The sequence below is a fragment of the Propithecus coquereli genome, unplaced genomic scaffold, assembly GCF_000956105.1.
Source record: "Propithecus coquereli isolate 6110/MARCELLA unplaced genomic scaffold, Pcoq_1.0 Scaffold206, whole genome shotgun sequence".
Taxonomy (NCBI): Eukaryota; Metazoa; Chordata; class Mammalia; order Primates; family Indriidae; genus Propithecus; species Propithecus coquereli.
Window position 1 is genome coordinate 3,918,763 of NW_012145634.1, and position 7,542 is coordinate 3,926,304.

Below are 7,542 nucleotides of genomic sequence, written 5' to 3' on the forward strand. Positions count from 1 at the left end.
GTGTGAACGGGGTTTTTTGGTGGTTTTCCATATCGGATTTTGCCAGGTAGAGTGGTGACAAGCAAAACCTGGAGAATATAGGTCCATGCAAGGCACAGCTGAGCGTGTCAGGAGTCCCCAAGCCACCCTCAGGTTCAGTGATTGGCTAGAAGGACACAGAAGGGCTGTTAGACTCAGTTAATGGTTTGTTACAGCACAAGGATACAGGTTATAAAATCAGCAAAACAAGAAGGCGCATAGGGCAGAGTCCAGGAGAGACCAGCCTCAAGCCTTTCCGATTGTCCTGTCCCAGCGGACTCTGATGGATGTGTTTAATTCTCCTAGCAACAATGTGTGACAACATGTATAAAGTGTTGCCAGCCGGGAAGCTCATTCCAGCCTCGTCCAGGTTTTTTTTTGGAGGTCGGTCACATAGGCATGGGGCAGCCACATGACTGACCTTAGTTACTCAATCAGTATCCCCTGCAGACGTCAGAATGATACAGCGTGGCCCAAGGCCTCCGCCATAGATCATCACATTTTTAGCACAAACTATCTGGCCCGCCTGGCATGGCCCAAGCCCCTAGGTATGTAAAGACACCCTGTTAGGGAGCATATTCCAGGGGCTTAGAGTTTATCTTCCAGGAGCCCATGAAGACCAGTCCTTTCTTTGAAATGTACCGGGTTTGGACACTCCAAGCCTGCCGAGTTAACCCTTTGCCACACCGTCCCCAAATGCTGAGGGACCAACGGGGCCCAGAAGACTTCGTCTCTTCATCTGTGAAATGGGGAAGTTAAAACTTCACGAGTTTATTGACAACCACTAATAGGTGACATTGGCAATGATGCTTAGTACCCGATGAGCCGTCAGTATGAGGCAGCTCTTGTCTCCAGCTCTTGTCGACTGCGGTGGGATGGTTATTAGGCTTTGGAGGGGGTGAGATCCCTTTCGTTCGTTCATTCAGCGGTCATTTATCAGTCTGCTGCTCAGTTTGCCAAGGGTGGTGCTGTTTCTTTGAGAATCTGGTCACAGCTGCGCATCCCCTCCCCATCCAAAAAGGAAACCATTTATGTCTTGGTTCCAGGAGTTCCACCTTTTGTGAGAAGTCGTGTGACTATCCATGAAGACCCTGGATAGTCACACAACTGCCTGGGAAAACACTGAAAGAACCTAAAGAAAAGAAATGTCAGGAGAGAAAGGAAGGAACAGACTCTCTTTCCAGCCCCCCAAGCAGTGGCACTGGGGCTTGTCCCCTGAAAAAAAAATAGTCTCAGAATCCCCCTCCCACTTCCCCTTCCCTGATTTGATCTGAAAAGATGTTTGAGTACTACATGAATCTGTTATAAAATATGAAACAATCAAAAGAATTTATAGTAAGATCCAAGAGGCCTCATTTGTACTTCTCAACATTGTCCTTCCTTCCCTAAAGGTAATGCTACCGTTATCTGTTGGGCACAGAGTCTTCCAGACTTTTCCTATAAATTTCCATACATATAAATATATGCTTAAATATATCTTAAAGATGCATAAATAAATACCACTCTGGGCCAGGCATGGTGGCTCATGTTTATAATCCCAGCATTTTGGGAAGCCAAGGTGGGAGGATTGCTTGAGGCCAGGAGGCTGAGACCAGTCTGAGCAACATAGTGAGATCCCGTCTCTACAAAAAACAAAAAACAAATTAGCCGGGCGTGGTGGTGCATGCCTGTGGTCCTAGCTACTCAGGAGACTGAGGCAGGAGGATCACTGGAGCCCAGGAGTTTGAGGTTGCAGTGAGCTACGATGATACCACTGCACTCTAATCCGGGTGACAGAGGGAGACCCTGTCTTGAAAACAAAAACGAAACAAAAAAACCCAAAAAATACCACTCTGAATGGGTTATTCTAAAATGTAATTTAACAAATTGCCCTGGAGGGTTTTCGATGTAAACACATGCAGATTTGACCACCCCTTCTACCAGCACCCTGTATTTCGAGCAAACCATCTTTTTGAGCATTCTACTTTTGCTAGGTCCTTAGACGACTTCCAGTTTTCACCACTACCAGCAAAGCTGCAGTGGGTGTTCCTGTGCACACCTCTTGGTGCAGCTGTACGTGTCTCTGCAAAATGAGAAGTAGAAGTGCTGAGGTGAAAGGCATACATACTAACTTTTTCGATAGATTCAACCCACAGTACCCTGATTTGGGCAGAAGTTTGACCTCGGTGTGGAACCAGAGCCTTGTTTCAGAGCCTTTCTTGGGGGCGCCTTGGAGCAGCGAGTCAGCCATCCCTTGTACTCTGTTCCATCCACTGTCCAGTTTGAGCAGCAGGCATCATCTCTGGATTCCTGAATTTGCCACAGGTGAAGACATTGTAATCAGCATGTTACTTGGGTGCTATTTTAATACAGAATCAGCTTTGGAGTCAGAACTCAAGTCACATCCTAGCGCTGCCACTTACCAACTGTGTAACCACGAGCAAGTGATTCCACCTCTCTGAGCCTCAGTTTTCCTCTTCTGTAGGATGGGGATAAATGGATAAGGACTGTACCAACCTCTTGGGATGGTTAAGAGAAATCAATGAGATAAGCAAACACATCATCTAGTTTAGTGAAGCTAAGCAATGAAAGCTTATATGCCATGGTGAAGGCTTAATAAGTGGTAGCTATAATGATTCTTACTACAATTCTGAAATAAGGGATGGGTTCTGATGAACAATCCATGTCCTCTCATCAGAATGTATGTTTATCCATCTGATGGCAGCTGCTGTAGTCATGGCCTGTGGCTGTAAGACAGTCTTCTGCACATGTGCCAAATGGATCGAATACAGATCCCCATCCTCCTTAACAGCTGCCTACCTGGCTGAGCCATCAGGGCCTCCAAAGGGCTTGGCAATTTTCCATTAAAAAAAAAATCTCTTACCTGTGTCTGCCCAAAGGGTAAATCCCCCCCTCCTTCAGAAAAAGGGATGGACAGTTGATAAAAATATGAACTCAGGAAGCTCATGGTCACCAGTCAGTGGGTAGCAGAGGACGTCCTGTCTCAGACATTCATTGTTCCACTCATCTGCTCCATACCAACCAGCCCAAAACTGAGTGACTTAATCTGTTAAATCTCTCAGTTCTGGGAGTTAACTAGAGCGAGCTGGTGAGTCTCTGGTCAGATGGTAACTGAAGGCATCTTCATTCATGTGTCTGATGCCTGGGCTGGGATGGTTGGAGCAACTAGAGGCTTAGTGGGCATTTCTGCCCACGTAGTCTCTTTACGTGGCTAGCTTGGGCTTCCTCACAACATGGCGGTCTCAAGGTGGTCAAACTTCGTGCCTGGTACTGGCTTGCCCCTGAGCAAACATTGAAGAGGCAGGAAGCAGAGGAACTGCCAGTTGGTTAAGGGATATGCCTGAAATTGGCACAGTGTCACTGCCACTTCAGTTGTCCAAGTAATCATGGGGATCTGCCACAAGCAAGAGAGTGGACAAATAGACTGGTGGTGGAGTGGCAAGGTCACATTGCAGAAGAGCGTGTGGCGTGGGACATACTGTTGTGGCCATCTTTCAAAAATACAATCAGCCAAAGTCGTCATGAAAAATAGTTCATCAGCCTCAGTTTATCAGTGATGGTAGGTTATCAAGTGACTTTCAGGTCTCTGGGCTATGCTGATGTCACCAGAATGTTCCCTTTCTTAATTTCAGGGTACAAAATGAGGACACATCTTTACTATTTAAATTACAGTGATTCAGATTCGGAGCCCCTTAGGTCATCAAAAAACCCAGGGATCAGGGACAACTCCTCCTACCAGTGGAGGTGTTCTAGGCCTTTCCAAACCCCACATCTGGGCCCAGAACCGGGAGGACCCCTCTTACCGTTCTCCTCAAAGTCTGCCTCATTCTCTGTTCTGAACGAACACTGCCCCAGATAATTAACAACGAGAATTCCGTTTCTTCAGATGGAAGCCTGAGCTCCGCCCACCAGGCCCTTCTCCAGCTTAAGTCCTTTCACAAGTCAGGATTATTTTGATCTAATCTGATCTAACCCTGTTGCCATGGTAACAGCTATTGTTTGGGGGTTTTTTGAAAAATGAGTTGTTCGTCAAATTTTTTAAAAATGATTATAGGCCGGGCGCGGTGGCTCACGCCCGTAATCCTAGCTCTCTGGGAGGCCGAGGCGGGCGGATTGTTTGAGCTCAGGAGTTCAAGACCAGCCTGAGCAAGAGCGAGACCCCGTCTCTACTAAAAAAATAGAAAGAAATTAATTGGACGACTAAAAATATATAGAAAAAATTAGCCGGGCATGGTGGTGCATGCTGTAGTCCCAGCTACTCAGGAGGCTGAGGCAGGAGGATCACTTGAGCCCAGGAGTTTGAGGTTACTGTGAGCTAGGCTGAAGCCACGGCACTCTAGCCCAGGCAGCACAGTAAAACTCTGTCTCAAAAAAATAAATAAATAAATAAAAAATGATTATAGACTCATATGAAGTTGCGAAAGTGGTGCAAAGAGGTCCATGTATCCTTCACCCAGCTTCATCCAGTGCTGACATCTTATACAATTGAGTACAGTAGCAAACCCAGGAAAATGACACTCGTAACATACTACTAGAGACCTTATTCAGTTTTGACCGTTTTTACATGCATTCATTTGTGCGTTTATAGTTTTTGATAAAGTTCCAAGTCAAGCATTTCAGGGTTTTGTTTCCTTCTTTTAGCAACATAACCTTTGATATACCCTACACAAATCAAGTCACATGTAAACACTAAATCTTTAAAACAAAAGTGGCTGTTCTGATGAGGACTCCGTTGCTGCCCCAAGCACCAGGTATTTCTCAAGTACTTTATCATAGTTAATGTTTTGTATTTATTTGCTGCAAGTTGATCTTACTCACTAGGTTGTAAACTCCGTGATGTAGAAACCATTATTTTTAACGTTCACCACCTACCTCCATAACCTACCATGCCAAGCATGTCCTATAGGTGCGGTAGCCAGCTTCCAAGATCACCCCCAGTGAACCTCGCCTCCTGGTATCCATACCCGCTTTGGCATATTGCTCCTTTGTAAACTGAACAGTGCTAGATGCCAGATTAAATACAGGATGATGGTTCAATGTGAATTTCAGATAAAACATGGATGCTTTTAGAATTTTGCAATATTACATGATATTATACTAAAATATCACTTGTCGTTTTATCTGAAATTCAAATTGAATTAGGCACTCTGTATTTTTATTTGCTACATCTGGCAACCCTAAGTAGGGCTGACTGCATAACCAATAAGATATTGCAGAAATGACAGTGTGTGACTTCCAAGACTAGGTCAGAGGAGATCTTGTGGCTTCTGCCTTGCTCTCTCTTGGTTCACTCATTCTGAAGGAAGCCAGCAACTACGGCATGAGGACACTCAGCAGCCCTGTGTAGAGGCTTACATGGCAAGGAACTGGGACCTGCCAATAACCAGCACCAGTTTGCCGGCCATGTGGGAGAAATAACTTGGAAGTTGGTTATCCGGCCCCGGTCAAACCTTCAGATAACTGCAGTCCCAGTTGACAGCCTGTCTGCAACGCCATGAGAGATGCTGAGTCATAATCACCCAGCTAAGCCACTCTTGAATTCCTACCCAAAGAAATTGTGTGAGATAATGTTTATTGTTGTTTCAACATGCTAGATTATATATAGGTGCTCATTAAATATTTGTTAATAAGTGAATGAATGAATGAATGATGATGGTTATGGATCCTCCCTTATCTGCGTGCTTTTGAGGACACCTGATTTACAGATAATGCCCCAGGCCTGCGGAACCTCACGTCCCAGCTTTTTATATAAGGACGGAACCTTCATGAATTTTTGAAAGATAAGTAGGGTAGAAACCATCTGTAAGAAACATTTAGAGGGAAATCAAATTTGCTAATCTCAGCTGATCTGGCTTTTCAATTCTGCCAAGTTCAGGACACCATATATATTTTTGTGACAAAATTCAAAATAAGAATAAGCCATGTGCAACTGCATAATGTCACTGTCCTAGAAAAAGTACATGTGCTAGTCTTTAAATATATCAGCTTTGAAATGCCACTTATGGATTGTTTCTATGGTACCAACCTATTTAAAGTTGTAACTGAGCAAGGATTTTTTTCCCCCCAAATCTTTTGGAGACAATATGGAAACTGCTGTATGGCATAGGCTGTATGAGGGGTGCTTAGGAATGTGGGATCTGGGGTTGCGACAGAAACTACCTCAGAAGGTAGAGGAATCAGAGAGACGATGCATATAGAGGACTTGGCCATGTGACCCTGAACGCACAGGAATCACTCTATAAGTATTAGCTTAAATAAGTAAACAGAAGTGATGTGGGGCCCTATGCATGGTGTTGCAAGGAAGTCTGGAAGTCCGAACTGGGTTCCAAGCCTGGCTCTTAAACTCGCTGAGTGGTGCTGGCACCTCCTCTCTGCCAGGGCCTCCTCCACTCATCTGTGAAAGGAGAGGTATAATTGATGAGTGTCAGAGGGCCCTGCCAGACTCCTTCCCAGGAGCCTCGTTGCTTGGCAACCCCTTCTGGGAAGGCCACATGTCTGAGCACCTCATCGGGAATCTAGACATGAGCCTAGATATCCCTGAGTCCCAAAGCGAGGGTTTTTCTGGGAAGCGATGGGAGATCAGGATGGATATGAGACCCTCAACCTAAACCTCTGGTTGTCTTGGAAAACTTCTTGCTTTTCCAAAGGCTGGGCATTTGAGCCCAGAAATCCTGAGAAACCACTCACTGATCTTTTTGTTTGTTTGTTTGCTTTGTCAGCCTTGCTGAATAGATTTTTTTTTTTCTTGAGACGGGGGTCTTACTATGTTATCCAGGCTGGTCTCAAACTCCAGAGCTCAAGGAACCCTCCCATCTCAGCCTCCTGAGTAGCTGGGACTATAGGAACACCTCATTCATTGATTTTTGAGGCTGAGAGACCTCCTATACAGGGTTAATGACATTCAGTTTTTACAAATGAGAATAGCAGCGACCATTTACTAAGCTCTTACTATGCCAGGAGATTTACATGCATTAATTAGCCCTTGTTATTGTTGTTCTGAAAACAACTCTCTTAGAGCAACACTGCCATTATCCCCAATTTATAAATTGGGGATAAAACATTCCAATTTATAGATGGAAAAACTGAAGTGCAGAGAGGTAAAGCAACCTGCCCCATGTCTTACATCTAGGAAGCAGTAGAATGGATATTTGGATCCTTGAGTTTTTACTCCAGAGCCTTAATTTTTTTTAAAAATTGCAAAAGTCTTATAAGTACATAGAGAAACATTTCCCCCTTAATCATTTGAGATCACATTGCCCACTTGATGCCATATCACCCCCAAATACTTTAGTATTTCTAATAAATGAGGATATCCTCTGATGTAACTAACAACTATTAAAATCAGGAAATTAACATGAACACGTCACCACCATAGAATCCTAGACCCCATTTAAATTTTTCCGGTTGTGCCACTAACTTCCTTCATAGCAAAAAGATCCAGTTCAGAATCATGCGTTGCATTTAATTGTCCATAGTCCTCTTCAGTCTGGAACAGTTCCGGGGTCATTCTTTAACTTTCATGAC